Below are 16,595 nucleotides of genomic sequence, written 5' to 3' on the forward strand. Positions count from 1 at the left end.
CATGTTTTCTGCACCATGGAGCTTACAAACAATGCAAACAGGGACGTTAGCTATTCAGCAAATATTTGCTCACAAAATACCCAGCGTCCAGATAAAAATAATTAAAAATTCACTTTGCCTATTAAAGAGAATTATCACCATGCTATTCCGGAAAGAAGGGAGATATCAAAGAATTTACAGAAAAAGTAAGTTTAATTCTAGTATCTAGCCTGAAAGTTCATAGCTTAAAATAGGGATATGTATTTAGAGACAAAGACAACTGGTAGTGTTTCTAGGAGAATGATAACAATGTTGAATTAACATAGTACATTTCGTGACCTAGTTTTATTTGAGCTTGAGCCTTTGAAGAGGTGTGTTTCTTAAATAATCAGAATCTGTTTGCATTGATTGGGTGTGTAATTAAATGTTCCAATCATAACTGTAATATTTCATTGAGTGCTGCCTCATTTTTAAACTCATTTAAGAAAATAACATGAAAGCTTTCAATTTATTTGTACGGAGGAATATTTTTAAAATCAAGTAAATCCTCAGTGAGAAAAATTATTTCCATCCTAATATCAAATGTAAATGAAATGCCAGAAGTGGCATCATTTCAAAGGTCTTTGCCTCAGACAGCACTGGGTGTAGGAAAGATCAGTGTGGACTGCAGTGCCACCTGCTCTGTGTAGCAATGGTAGTGTCAGGAGAATTGTAAGGCCTTACGATTTGGAAGGTGGGGCGCCTAGGAAAAGTCGAGTGGCTTTATTTCAAGGTGACCACTCAACCTGGACCTAACATTGGTAACAAGGAGCTTTCTTTGTAGAATTTGTGTTCTTGTCTCAGATTTCCTATTTGTGTAACAGTGCCAGAGGTGGGAACAATATATTTCAAGGTGTGCTCTTTATGGACAGGTATCAAAATTCCCTTGTAGAGCTAGCAAAGCTTCACTCTCCTGAGCATCTGCATATGTAGAAATCAGAGTGTTTGGGAATGGAATGTGAATCTGTACTCGGAAGCTCCTTTCAGTTTGAGAGTTAGTCACACAACATTGTAAGCATTAGTGTTTTCTTTTAAGTAATTTCTCAGAGGCTCAGTGCCTAACCATGTCCGTGATGAGACCAAACATAGTCTCATCTCTCATCTGTTGTCTTTGCATATCAACCAAGTTAAGACATGTTAGTGTATAGCTAGAGTTCACAGACGCTTCCTTTCTGTTCTCTTTGTTGGAGTAATGTAGTGAACTTACCATGTTAACTAAATTTTAGGCTTAAGGTTGAAAACGGAACCTTGGATGGCAGCCTGTGAGACTAGAACAAAAATACTCGATAGAGAGCTGTCCATTTATTACCCTTTAACATTCACTTTGAAGATTTAGGTGCAGTATGTGCGTATACCCATATAACCTGCCTTTTATTGTATCACATTTTGTCCACTGATTTATGTAAGGGCTTCTGTAAGCTCTGTATTCAAATGTCTTCCAACTTGTGAAGAGTTTCGTGTTTATTGAAACATTATAGAAGGAATGTAAAAGAGAGTTCATAGAATAGGCTGAGTAGTCTACCAGACCCAATTCCAATCCTAGCTGACATTTACTGCCCAGGTGGCTTCAGATAAACCCCTGACCACCTATGCTCTAGCTCCTTTACTACAAATACAAGGATAATAGTGCCTGTCTCGCAGGAGTTGTTTTGAAAATTATGCAAGATTATACATTAAAATACCATCTACTAATATGAGCATACTGTATAAAGTAGATGTAATTTTTAATTGTAACTTTTTCATTTTTCCTTTTTAGCCCTGGAGAGTCACTGAAGAAGGAAAAGAGGAAGTACACACTGAATGAGCTAAGTAATCTGAACACTATGGAAGGTCACATCACTAAGTAGTAATTGTTGAGCAGAGGGAAAGAGGGCAGGGGAAAGATAGATTCTAGTATCTTGGGTTTTGTGATCCAGCCTTCTGGCTCAGGTACTTTGTTTACCCTCACTCATCTCCTTTGGTGCCATCATAGTTAGCACTTAGTCATATATTTTCTACACTCACTTTGAGAAGCACTGGTTATGTGGTTTGCATGAAATTTTGAACCTTGGCTTTAGATTTTAGTATCACTGATTCTTAAATTTCTGGGCTAAGGGTAACAGCTCTTTTTCTTATGAGGAGGTAGATGGGGGTCTAGCTCTTGGAATTATTAAAAGGAATATATTTCTACCCATAATGCTAGGAATGGATCCAGAATTCAGCTTAGGAGTTACTTTTTCATACAGTCATTTGCCACTAAAGAATGGGTTCTGGTCAAAGAGGCTCCTACCCGAAGACTTAACACTCCTTGTCCATGAGTTAGTATTTAGATATGTCAGAGTACTTTCTCTAGTGTTAGTTGGTTTGCTCCTTATAGCAGCTCATTAAAATGCTGTCATAGTAAGTGAACAGATGCCAGTCAAGCCCCTCAAATCCTTTCTCTTCATTTTTCTTCTCATTGCTGCTCCACAAAAGGAGTCCTGTTCTGCTCTAAAATACCTGTCTTCATAGGTACAGGAACAACTAACTGCTGTAGCTTAGCTCATTGCTGTTGTCTTCTTTTGCACCAACCAGAATCTGTCCATTGTTCACTTTCTAATCCTCCCTAGTCTGTTCCCAGATTCCTAAACTCTTAACAATCTCACCCTCCTTGAATTCATTTGTTAGCCAAAACCATTTGGCCAATTATAACCTAGTTATAAAGTCTTACTGCAAAATAAATGGTATATGGTGTACTTGATAAGAGAAAGCACTGGACTGAGTAAGTTTTAAAACTTTAACAGTGTTTGTGTGAGCCAAGTCAGGTTACTTACTTTCCTGATCTGCCAGTACAGAGCATCGGCCAACTTTCTTATTCTGAGGTTCTAGCACATTTTGACCTTGCATAGGTAGGATGGAATTGAGTATTCCTGGATACAAATGTTATAAGAACTGAATGCGTCAGGACCTGTTCTAGCCCAGAGATTTATAAATATAAGGTTGTTGCCTTTAAATTCCATATGCCTTTTCTAAAAAGCCTTTTAACCAGAAGAATTCAAAAAGATTAGTTGGGGGACAAATTAAATGCCTCTTGATAGGTAGTAGAGATAAAATTTTTAAAAAGCCCACATGTGGTAAAATAGTAGATGGGAGTTCTCGCTATCTCTTGGGGTTGGAAGGAATTGATGCCAGGATTCACCACTCTGTAGATATTAAAATTTGTGACTGTTTAAATCCTTTATGGAGAGTAATTGAGTATATGAACATCACTTCCACACATTTTGTGTACTCTTGACGCTTCTCTAGATGACTTAGACCTAACATAATGTGACGATGTGTAAGTGGTTGTTGTATTGTGTTGTTTAGGGAACAGTGACAAGATTAAAAAGTCTGTACACGTTTAACATAAGTGAAATTATTTATTTGCTTTATTTATTTATTGAGAAAATGTGTTGCTTTAGCCCAGGCTGGAGTGGACCTTACAATGTAGTCTGTGTTGTCCTTGAATTTATAATCCATGTAGCTCAGCTTTCCAAATGCTGGAATTCTGAGACATGTGACATGGAGCTTGGCACACGCTTATACACACACACACACACACTTACTCTTGATTCACTACAATGTCACGTGAAAACCAGTGGTGTTTATATACCTCCTTTCCCCTGCTTTGGTTTTTTGAGACAGGGTATCTCTGTAGCTTTGGAGCCTGTTCTGGAACTAGCTCTTGTAGACCAGGCTCACCTTGAACTCACAGAGATGCCTGCCTCTGCCTCCAGAGTGCTGGGATTAAAGGCTTACGCCACCATTGCCTGACTTCATTTTTTAAATCATTGTATAACTAAAAATCATAGAAAGAAAAACTCTAGAGTGAAAAATACTTGGTGAATTTCCACTCCTCTGGCAAATGAGTATTGTAGACTGCATCTATATGTTCATACATCGCATGCACAGACACCTAAGTTAAGGATACTCTGAAATTATGAGATCTATTATACATTGACCAGACTTTAGGGCTATCTCTTTAAAGTGTGTTGACATTTAATTGACCTTTGAAGGTTCATTCTGTTAATCATACTCAAAGTGCTAAAGCTATGGTTGACTGCTCTGGAATTTTTACGTTTAGTCGTGCTTAGCATGTAAATTCTCTGGCATAATTGCTACTTATTTAGATAAAGTTTCCTTTCTTCTCTCTGAAAATGTGAATTTTGCTTGTGTTTTGTTTGTTTGTTTTTCTTAAACTTTACTTGAGGCTAAGTAATGTTAGAGGTTTGAATTTAAGACTTTTCCTGTCATTAGTTGTGTGGGGTATTGCTTTTTCATACACAAGTAATGGGAACTCCTTGCCTAAGTGATTCATATATGAGCTAGAGCTCTTCAAGATACAGTGTTAAAATTTAAACAAGTTTAACTCCTAAAATTGTGTAGTTTCCAACAAACTTTTTAAGAGCCTTTCAATTCTATTGTGGATTTAAATCATCAATTCAAATGGTTTTTATTGAACAAGAATTCAAAGGAACTCTTTTCATAGTAAATTGTATTCCTTAAATTATTATGAGTATAATTTTATTATAAACAAACTATTTGTAAAAATACAAAAAAATCTAATTTTTTTAAAGGATAACTTTTGTTGCTTTACCTAGAGAATATCTGTTGAACTGCTTTAAGATTTTAAGACTTCTGGGACTTACATTTATGAAAATAGTCTATGGAAGTATTTTTTGATATGGTTAGCTCAAATGACTTCTAAATTGACTTTTTTTTTCTTTCCTTTGGAATATCTTCACATAACTTAAATTGTCTTTGAAATCATGACCCTGCAGTGTCAAGTGTGTGTACTACCATTCTGCCTGCATATTTTTCTGTACTATATCTGTGCCCGGTGCCTGTGGAGATTGGAAGAGGGTATCAGATCCCCTGAGACTGAAGTTACCCAGTAGTGAGCTGCCATGTAGGTAATAGGAATAGAACCCCAGGCCTCTGGAATATCATCACCATCTCTTCAGTCCCTAAATTAATAATTTAATATTTATGGAAATATTAACTTTTTGCTAAATTATGAATGAAAAATTAACATGTACCTGCCATTTTTGATACTTTATCTTTGAGGCTCCATATATATTTTTGAATGTTTTTACCTTAAAACAGCTATTAAATAAGAAAATTGAAGTTTAATCTAGATTTTTCACTTTCATGAGATAATTTTATACTTTGCAAATATGTGCCTCCATATCTGAAATGCATTCTACTATAAATTTTGTGCCGTTATATTGTCTACTTATGTCTACAATATGAGTAAAGCAAACATTTACCTTGCCACAAAATTTGATCTTCTTTTCTCATCTGCTTTTCCCTGTCCTCCACTAGGGCTGATAGAACCTCCTCCAAATAAAAGGGTAATCATTTTCTCTTAGACATCTCTTCAGACTCTCGCTTTTGGGAGTAGGGGATATACAGTGAAACAGACTAAATAATATTATTTCAATAAAACCTAAAGACTGTGAATCAGTGCAGTGGTGAACAGTCATGTAAGGATACTCATCTCAAACTTCCTTTTTTCTATGCTGTGATTTCAGCATATTGCTGCATCAATAGCTATATCTTAAATTTAGAAATAATATAATTTTAATATAAAGATTTGTTTCCTCAGAAAACTTTCTTAGTTTTGGTAAGTGTATTGAGTGGGTGATACATTCACCAAAATAAATACTTACTATTTTATTTTTTGTTATAAGGAATGTTCTGTCAGTTAGAATTGGAGATGTTCACGGGTGGTTTATTTAACCACTTTATGTGTTTTCACATACTAAACCCTGGCCTAAACACTTCCATCATTGTTAGTTTACTTAATATTCTCCATGTTAAAACGGTGTCTTCATTTTATAGTGAGAAGGTAATGGTGCAAGTATTCATATCTTTAGTTGGGGAGATAGCTGTGTAAGAAAAGCAGCTAACAGTTCGGTACCCAGGAGCAACAGAAAGCTGTGCGGGTCTGGAAAAAGACAGGTCTACTAGGGAAGGACAGGGGACTGAGCTGGGCCCCGTATAAAGAGCAGCATGCCCTCCTTCCATGGCCCTGGAAGCATAGGGCAGAGGCTCTCAGGTTTCAGCTGAAGGTTCAGCCTGCCTGGTGCAGAAGGCTCCTGCTCTAGGGCTGCAGGAGCCCTCGTGTCTTTCTCCTCCTGGCATTTTCTGGCTGACTCAGGCAGTTTTGCCCCAGGAGGGTTTTCCTTTTCCCTCAGTTGGAGGCCTGGGCTTTGGAAATAATAGGGGAATTTTTTTTTTCTGCCAGATTTGACCTCAGGCCAATTTACCCTCTCCTTGCCGTTTGTATATTCCTAGGAAAATAGTACTCAGTAGTGGCTTATATGTGTATCTTATGTGAAACTTAGAGATTGATAGTAACAGAACTAAAAGGCAAAGCAGTCTTTTCCGTTTGAATTCAGAAGAGAAGGTGAGAGAGCAGTTAAATGTAGAAAAAAGGAAGAAAAGAAAGACTGTGGAAATGAAGAGATAAATTGGGAGCAGGAGAATGATGGGAAATGAAAGGAGAGAATTGCTGATTTGCTTCACACCCACACCTCCTCCCCAGATTCACAGTAACAGGCAATGTCACTTTCTTTTGCATGACATGTGCTGAGCCAGGGAGTTGAGAATCGTGGGAGTGGAAATTTTCTTCCTTTTGCATTTTGAGACTTGGGTGTGCTGCTAAGATGTCACTGGTATCTAAGTAATGTTTGTTTATACTGAATATTTTCTGTGTAGCCTTTGTGGATGGAGCTTATTATACAAACAATACTGTTAGAAGGACTGCAGGTACTCCATCGCTTTGTTTATTTTACTAGTTAAAAAATTGCCAGAGCCGTAAGACTTCTGAGCACTTTTAGAAAACGCCAGAGGCAACTTTAAGAATAGCTTTAATAAAATGAAAGGAAATTAAGTTTTAGTTTTTTTTTTTTTAAATGCTGACTACCATGTAAGTTTTTCTTCAGAGAGTATAAGTTACGGTACAACATTTTAAAAACTTAAATGTAAAGTAGTTTTTTTATATTGTCTTCTTAATTGTCTAGGCAAAAGTGCAGCACTTTTGTTCCACAGAATATAAGATTAAAGTTAGAAAGAATTTGGAGGGATTTTAGTCCTATTTTTAAATTCCATTTTGGTCATGTATAAAGGTCCCTTGATCAGATCATGTGCCCTAAAGTGTTTCTTCCTGATATATAACTGTAATAGGACAGATTAATTAAATTAGTGAATTAATTGTGACCAACTCACAAAATCTAAGATACATTGTCAGTCTTATTTTTAAACTTTCTGTAACTCAATTTTATGTCTCTTCCTCACTTTTTATCTGACTAGTTGTATAAAAAATAAGTTGGTCATTCATATTTATGAAAAAATAGTCCCTTTAACCAAATTTTGAGTTAAATCATAAAACTGTTTATTTGGAGAAAGTAATTTCTAAGTGATTGTTCCCAAGGGCAAGGTTTTTTTTTTTAATTCCTCATCCATGAAATAAAGTGAATTAACAATGCTTTTCCAGTCATTGCATAGCCCTGGCATTCTGTTCAAGCATTCATGGACTCTAGGAAACAGAAAGGCGCAGGGAGATTTTCTTTCTTATTTTTCCTTGTATCTAATTCTTGTACTTGTCCATTATTTGCTATTGTCATGGAAACTTTTCTCCTCCTCTGACACTGTTCTCATTAGACTGCCACTGTGCCTAGTTTTTCCACATTAGGCGTGTAGAAGGGTCCCATGCTTTCTTGGACTCTCCTCCCAGAAGCATGAGCTGTACAAGTGCAGCGTGTTTATTGCTGCTGTTTGTTCCTGTGTCTGTGCTGTTCACTTGGTCTGCACTATCTTTTAACTTCCACTCTTAATGCTTAACTTTACAAGTGAAATTTGAGCCAGTCACACTGGAAATGTCAGCCATCCCTAGTGGTTCAGCTCACATTCATCACAAATCCACTGAGTGCTTAAGTGGACAACTATTCTTTAAATAGGAGTTTTTTTTTTTTTATCTTGCAGATTTATAGATATTTCTTGAATATTTTAAAAATTCTTACTTGAGCCACGGAACTTTAGATAACCATAAACATTTTTAGTCAAGTATTAACTTCCTATAAAACTCTCCTGAAAGTCTAATTTTCAGGTAAGCGAGCGATTTCCAATTAAATTGCTTATTCTCTTATGAAATGATATATAGTTGTGAAAGCTGATTTAAAGGTTGGACTCTGTTAAATAAGACTTTTGTCCTGATTTTCTATGTACTTTATTGCTATTTACCTTCAGCATAAGGTATGTAATCCTCCTTTGTTCACTGTTTCCATCCCGTATTTCTTACCAAATGGCACTGTAGATAAGTTCTTCTACAGGAAGCTTTATAAGTTAGCTTCTAAGTGCTGTGTCTGTAACTATACTTTGAAACAGCTGTGTAATGGTGCTATTTTAAAACAAAATGTGGGTGTGAAAAGTGATGGTGAATGAATTCAGGGTAATTGGTAACTTTGTATTAAGAGAAAAAATCACTAGTTAAGAAAAATCTGCCTCCATGATTTGTATATTTTTAATTTTAAAATCTTTCAACCCTCCTGTACTCTGTTCCCACTGTATCTCATAAATTTAAAAAAAATCAAGAAATTAGTCATGGCAATTTATAGCTATAAGGATTTTATAGAAAATTTTATTAACCCTCTTACTGAGAAAATTGACATCCAGTGTAGTTAATGAAATCAGGTTTAAATTAGCTGGTTTAAATCAGCTGGTTTTAAAGCCCAAATAACATTTTAGTAGTTTGTTTCCATTAGTATATACTGTTCTATATAAGCTTCCCTAATAACCATAATAACCAAAATGTGATAGTATGGGAACATATCTAGTAGGAACATATATCCTTTGTCATTTTACATACATCTTGGTCACTTCTCCAGGAGGGTCTGTGGAGCAGGTACTACTGTTGCCTTTCATAGAAAATGTAGCTCAATCTTAAAGTTACAGATCTCCTCTAGCCTCCTGGTGTCCCCTTGTCTTCCTGTTATTTAAGATTCACCAGCTGGTGTTGGAGAATTCTCACAGGACACAGAGTGGGGAACATCATCTTCATATTGTGATTTTGGCTGTTTTTGTTGAGTTGTAAGCTCTCAAAAGATGCTAATTGTTATTAAGATGCATTTTAAGGATTCTCATACTGATGTCTTGAAGATCCAGCCAGCATACACCGAACACCCACTTTCTGCAGGGCACCTCTTGGGGCTCTTCAGTAAATGCAGTAGATAGAAGGGAGACTAAAGCTAGTTTCTTTCCTTCCAAAGACTTACCTTTGTAGGGAGGTGTGAAAGATATTAGTCCCTATGTATGAAATTGGTTAGCTCTTTCTAAATATCTGTGTTAAAGTTTATATTAAAGTCATGTACATGTACACCATATAGAAAAGCAGGAAAATGAGTTTTTAACATAGTAATATTTACATGACTTGGTTATTGTCTTGACTTTTCTTTTAACTTGATAACATGGCTAATACTGTGTCACTGCATAATTTGGAAAACATTGTCATAAGTGCTCACAGAATGAATCAGTTTGAGGTATGGCATTCTGGGTATTTTATGGCAATTGATTATTATTAAAGACTAAATTATGCCAGGCAGTAGTGGTGCACAGATTTAATCCCAGTCCAGAAGGCAGAGGCAGGCAGATCTCTGTGAGTTTGAGGCTAGCCTGGTCTACAACGTTGAATTCTAGGACAGCCAAGGCTACACAGAGAAATCCTGTCTCAAAAAATAAAACAAAAACCTCTAAATTAACTTTGCTTTATAAATACTTTCAAAGAATGAGTTAAGTAGTAGACTATAATATTTAACAATACCAAACTACTTAACAATACCAGATTACTTAATTTACTAATATAAATATACACATATTTATATGTATATGTGTCTCTTTATTTATTTTACACACACAGATATATATATATATATATGTATGTATGTATGTATGTATGTATGTATGTATGTATAAATTCTGAACAATTGGCCTAAGTTAAAAAATAGATGTTTTCCAGTTACTGATCTTGGTTAACAGACATTATTATTATTATTATTATTATTATTATTATTATTTGAAATAGGGTCTTACTCCGTTATCCATACTGGTCTTGAACTCTGGTCCTTCTAAAACTACAAGTGTTGCAGCCCCAACTCATATACTCGTTTTTGAGACAGTTCCCCTGTGTAGCTCTGCCTGACCTGAAATACTCAATATATTTTTTTGTAGCCAGGCTAGCCTCAGATTCTGCCTCCTGAGTGCTATGATTGCAAGTGTGCTTCACCATGCCTGGTAAGATAAATATTTTTTTAAAAGGCAGCATTTGTTATAAAATTGTGCACATCTGAAGCAATATATTATCCTGAAGGAATAATACTAGTGATCATACTGAGTTTTTACGGTGTGGGAATTATAGCTTTAGTTTGTTTCTTTTTTAAAGTAGTTCAGTATTTGAGCTAATTTCTGTCATGTGATTGTTAAAATAAAAGTTAAATGTACTTAATATTCCTTTAGAAGCATGCTGTATGTATTTCAGCAGAAGCAGGAGGGTATTTCTGTTCTTTGGAGGGAGTTTAATGGAGCAAGAGTGGAAAGAAGAGCTGAGCCAACAGCCTTGGTCTGAGGGAGGTTGCCCAGGCAGAAATTGCTGACAGGGAGGTTAAAGGAGGGAGCTGAGGTAGATAGAATAGGGTGGGAATGTCCCCTTTTAGCCTGGAGACTGGGAGGCCCTGATCTTCTGGAATGTTCCACCTTAGTAGGAATACCAGGAAAAGTAACAGAGGAGAGTTACCTGCAGTGGAGAATGAATGATGAGACTAAGGCCTGATGCCTTTGAGAATATCTGAAAACTTGGCTTGGAGAGCAAACCAATCTTGTTTCATCATAAAAGGTGTTTTTTTTTTTTAACTCTTTTCTTTTGTTAATATTTTATGTTAATTTTATAATGTAAATACAAGTATTAAGCTGTTAACTTGCTGTTGTTTATTTTAAATGCATACCTTCCCATTCTCCTCAAATGATCTAGAACACCAAAATAGAGGAGTGAGCAGTAAGTGGTGGATGTGATTTTAGTGCTGCAAGTCTGGAGTCATCATCAGCATTATGTTGATGATGTATTTGTCTGGGTAACTGCTTTATCATGCTATGACAGGGATCTGATGAAAGTGTCATGGTAGATATTGCTTGACATGTGATAAATACTTAGGTGAGCCTCAGTTGTACTGAGGTTAAAAATGTGTACAAGACTAAGCATGATGAATGTCTATAATCACAGCTCAACATTTGGTAAGTAAAGGCAAGAGAATAGGATTTCAAGGTTAACCTCTGCTACATAGTTCAAGGCCAGTTTAGGTTACTAGAGGACCTGCACACACCCCAAAATTTAAAAAGTCATAAAGCTGAGAATATACATTTAATTATTTATTTTGTACTGCCATATTAGTAAAGAATGATAATTGAACAAGATAATTATATTCATTCCAGACTAGGAGAGGATTTAGTCTTCATAAGTTTAAATTCTTTATTATCCAAGATAATGATTTTCTTCCTAGAATTTGAGTTTCTTAACAGTTATTTGCATGAACAAACTCCATGTTCCTAGTAAATTCCCATGGTTCTATTCGTTTTCACAAAACAAGGGATAGCAGGTAGGTTTTTATTAGTACTTCCAACAGCAATAAAGAAAGTCAAGGAAGATTCATTGGTGTCTTGATTAGCAGGAAATGTAATGAGGATTCACACAAACCCTTAGACTAACTAAAACTGTGAGGAAAACTAGACATAGAAGAATGAGTGGGAGAAGGTGGAGATTGAATTTAAAGTTCGGAATTCTGTTTCTACATTTAGTTACTATGTTTCAAATGAGGAAACAGACAGTTGGTGTTTGTTCTTTACAGGTGTGTCAACATCAAAACAAGATAGGTAAAATACCAGTACTGTTCATGCAGCTTCCTAGACTTAGGGTTCCAAGGACAGAAGGATGTAGATCCTGGGCACTGGACCCTGTGCTACAAGGGAACTCCCATTCTTAGAATACCACTATAAACATGCAAACCTGAAGTTGGGAGGTTACTTGGTCAGGGAAAAGAAAGGTGGAAGGAAAAGTGTTTTCTGGAGAGGCAGGGCGCTTTGTACTTTTCCATTTCCTTTACTAGCTAAGAAAATGTTTTTAAAAGATTATAGAGCCAGGCTTAAAGTCTCCTCCATCAGAATGAGTTAATCCTCAGAGTTAATCACCAGAACAAAAAGGATGGGAGGAAGATTCCAAGACACTGGAGCTACACTTTGGGGCTGGTAGACTTAGCGACCTTGACTCCCAGGTCTGACTCTCTGGAGTGCTCATACTTCTGAAGTTGGAAGTTTCCTTTCTGTGTTGCAGAGTTGTGTAAGACAAGTCAGAGTCTGAATTACGGAACAAAATTGAATCTTATTTCTTTACATTTATTAACACATACTTTTAAGAAACAGATACTCATATTTTCCAGATAATGGCAAGTATTTTTGGTCAAAAGCAAACTTACTTAGTTCAGATGAGGTCAGTGATTCTCTGCTAGAAAGGTATAGCAGAAGCATTTGGTAGCTTTTGCCAGGTATACACACCCAGCAGTTTTCCATCTTTTTGAGTAAGAGTTGAGGAATTAGTGGGGCAAAATGAAATCCAGGTATGTGGGGTTAGAAGAAGCCAAATAGATAATCTATCTTATCTCCTCCCTCTAAGAATTATGGTTCCAAATGAAGTCTCTGCTGCTCAGTAGCAAAAACAAAATCCTAAGTCATTAAAATAACTACATAACTCAGAGCTTCACCTAAAGTGGCAAAGTTATCCAACATTTATTTGAATAAATAAATTTTTATTTTTGTTAGGAATTTTTGCTATGCTTCTTGCTAAAAAAAAAACTGCACGCATAGGCTTGGAAATACTGGACTGATACTTGTTTAATGCTCTTGCATTTTTGAACTTTTGTATCTATGGATCTTAGTCTTTTATGTTTTAAAGAATATTTTCATGTTTATTCATAAAGTGTTGAGCAAAAGACTGGAGTGTTGCTGAAGTTTTATGTTTCTTCCATATTATTAGAAGTTGTTTGCTTAGTGTATACCAGGAAATTAATGATTTATCGTTTTTAATTTAAAGTTACTGCTCAAAAGTGAACAGATTCCAAGGCAACTTTGAGATCCTTCATTTTGAGAAAAATTTATGGGAGTGAAATTCTTTTTGTAAATAGTTACTGATGTACAGTATCCTCTGGGGTGCAAGCTCTGGTATTGATGTTTTAATTAAAGAGCACCATGCCTCTCTATTTGTGGGCCACTTAAAAGAAGTGGATGTCTTGGTGAGAAGTTCAGGAGGTTGGTGGCTGTAGCTGAGTTTAGGATTTACTCAGCTCTGGGCAGCAGTGGTATATGAATGCCAAGTGCTAAGAATGTCTGGAATGTAGACTTGCCAGCACTGATAGAGTTTGCTTTGTTCTTCTGAGTGACTTGACCCATTGAGAAATTGTGGTTCCTAGGAAGTTTTAATAGTTCAAAGTGTTTAGTTAATAAAGAGAATGACCACAACATAATTCAGCTTGTTTTCACCTGCTGCCTCGAAGATTAACTTTCTTAACCTTAATGGGACTGAACTACCCTTTGCTTTGAAAAGGAAATTTATGGAACTCATCACATTTGTTACTTTCCACAAACATGAAGATCTCTGTGGGGATTTTTGTATCATAAAATCCCAAGGCACTGGCAACTTGACCTAAAACCCAATCTCAGTGAAAGGCACACCTACTTTTCTCTATCAGCTTAATCTTTCACTAGACTCAGAAGGGTTTTGAATTACTTCAGGAAAAGTAGTGACTGATAGAGCTTAACCTTCCGTTTTCCTCATTTATTTTCATTAGAGAATGGGAGTGGAATTCAGAGCATTCAGATGTGGAGTTAATGTGCGTCACCGCTGCCAGCCCCTGCTGCCAGCAATAGGTTCTGTGTTTTTCCAGAGGGAAATTGTGATCCACAGACTGAAGCGTGTGGACCTGCACCTCCTTGCCCTTGCTCTTTTTTTGCTTTTCTCCTGATTACTGCTTACTCTTTCAAACATCAGCTGACTGTACAAGGCCCCTATGGAAGCAGATTTCAGAAGAAGCAGCCCGTAAGTCTTTTGTGTGTTAAAACTTTCCTGGTTTTGATAGACTAAGCTTCTCTACTTCAGTGTTTAATGTTGAATGTGCACTTTATGCTGTGTAGATAATTAACCTTTTTCTTGGTTACGTTTGCTCAAAGAAGGATTTTGATGAACTTATGCATGTTGTAATCCTAGTAAGTCACCTTACCACTTACCTGTTTGTTTCTTATGGCCAAAAGTAGTGGATAAGATGCATTTACATATGTTGTTTTAGTAAACATGTTTGACACTTAGTAAATGTTCCTGAATCATCTATCTGTTTGGAATTGCAGTCATTTTCTAGGGCCTGTCTGTGTGAACAAGGCTTTACAGTTTGACAGAAATGTTGCCTGTATGTTTCAGAAATACCTACAAGGGACTTCTCTGGTCAGTGAGACAGAATGCTGAAGAAGGCATATCTCTGTTGACAGTGAGCGACTGTAAACATCCTCGACTGGAAGCTGTGAAGCCACAAATGGGCTTTCAGTCGGATGTTTGCAGCTGCCTACTGCCTCCAACTTCAAGGAGCAATTATCTTGTTGGCTGAAACCAATACTTTGTTTTTTTCTTTGATTTATTTTTACAAAGCTTGGGTGAAAAAGATATAAATTAAGCAACTTCTAAACCACAGAAGTGTTCTTCCTGTGCTTAGAATATGCAATATATGAACTTTAAAAAAGTAACAGTATTCTTGAGATAATGTATGGTATTATGTAGTATTATTATTTTTTAAGTATACTAGGACAGTGTTTCAAAAAAACCATTCTAAAGCATGGGCTCTTTGATTCACTATTTTTATATTAAATCTCAGAATAGATATTTTTAGAGCCATTCATAAAAAATTCTGTTAATGTAGCTAAATTATTTGAAAAGAGAAAGCAAAATCCAAAGTAAAGAATTAATTACTGCTTCATAGTACTTGAATTAAACCACCTATCCCTTCTTGATTTAATATTTAAGTTTATGAAGTGTTTAAAAAGTATATTTGACTTTGTTTTGCTGGTCAAAAATACTGTGTGATCTTGTTTGAGATTTTTATTTTAGTTGTACTGATAAAGTAACCGTCTGTCTTTAAAATAGTGTATCAAATTCCATTCTTTATGAAGATATTCACAACGGGAAGCCTATCATAGATCTCTGAAGGACACAGTTCCTAATTTGCTTTTTTTGTGAATTTATTTTCTTATAACTTAATGTGACTGTTAGGTTAAATTGTGGGAATGAGAAACCATCAAAAGAGAAGTAGGCAGTATCTTTATCTTCTAAAACATAAGTTTTTTTGAATGATAGTATTTTCATTATAAACTACAGCTTCTATTCTCCCATTTAACATACTGATCTTATTAAAGGAAGACACACTGAAGGACTGTGCTACATTTCATAAGTGTTGGCTGTGTTGCTGTCTGGATGGAGAGATGGGTGTATAGAAGTGAGTTTCTCTCATACATAAAGCCATCACGTGAGAAAACTTAATTAGTCATACCAGACATTAGGAGTTAGTTGACTACCTCAGGAACACAAGCTGCTGGCTTGAGAGCCCTGGGGTCTGGAACCGAGCGCAATGTTGATTTAATAGGTAAACTGAAACATTTAGTGTTAAGTAACTCAACTATGTCCTAGGGAACCTAGTAGTCTTTCCCAGGGAAATGCTCTAGGCTTGAAGAAATTCTTTGACCTTCACTTTCTTTATATTCTCCCCTGTGTTATTTCACACTCCTTTCCTTGCTTCATTGACTTCTAAATTTTCCACTTTCCACTTCTATTTGGTTATTTCCTTCAATAAATAATTACTTACTGAAATTTTTTTAACTTGTAAATTTTCATAGATATTCCCTAAGCCAGCAGATATAAACCTCCATTAGCTATTTTGGTAAATTTTGAAATTAATACCTGTTATGTTTTGTATTCCTCATTTCCACAGCAATAATCTAAAATGCTATTTTAGAATATCAACAATGTGCTATTTATAGTTGAAATAAGATCTGGATTTTTTCCTTTGTTTTATAAAAATAAACTTAAGTTTAAAACATAGCAATATTACATTTTTATTTATATTGTCAAAGTTACTGTGCACTTAAGTAAGATTATGTATCATTTTATATAAATTAACTTGTTCATTATTTTTACATGTATTCTGCTCAATTTCACATCCATTCTGCTCAATAAAGCATCTTACATGAACCATAGCATAAAACAGTGTTCCTTTTCCTCCTCCCGCTTCTTTCCTGCTGGACTTTGTGGTTGCTAGGAAAGGGTTCTTAAAGTGAGTACATGCCCTGCCACACTGGAGTCTTCAAGTAGCCTGTAGCCAGGCAGTTACTGAGAATAAAACAACGTCCTTGGTGCTAGAGAAAATGAACTCAAGTTGGTTTAAGAATGAACATGAACAACATGCCTAAAAACCCTAAGTAGTATATATTTATTTTAGTTT

The sequence above is a fragment of the Chionomys nivalis genome, chromosome 19 (genome assembly GCF_950005125.1).
Source record: "Chionomys nivalis chromosome 19, mChiNiv1.1, whole genome shotgun sequence".
Classification (NCBI taxonomy): Eukaryota; Metazoa; Chordata; class Mammalia; order Rodentia; family Cricetidae; genus Chionomys; species Chionomys nivalis.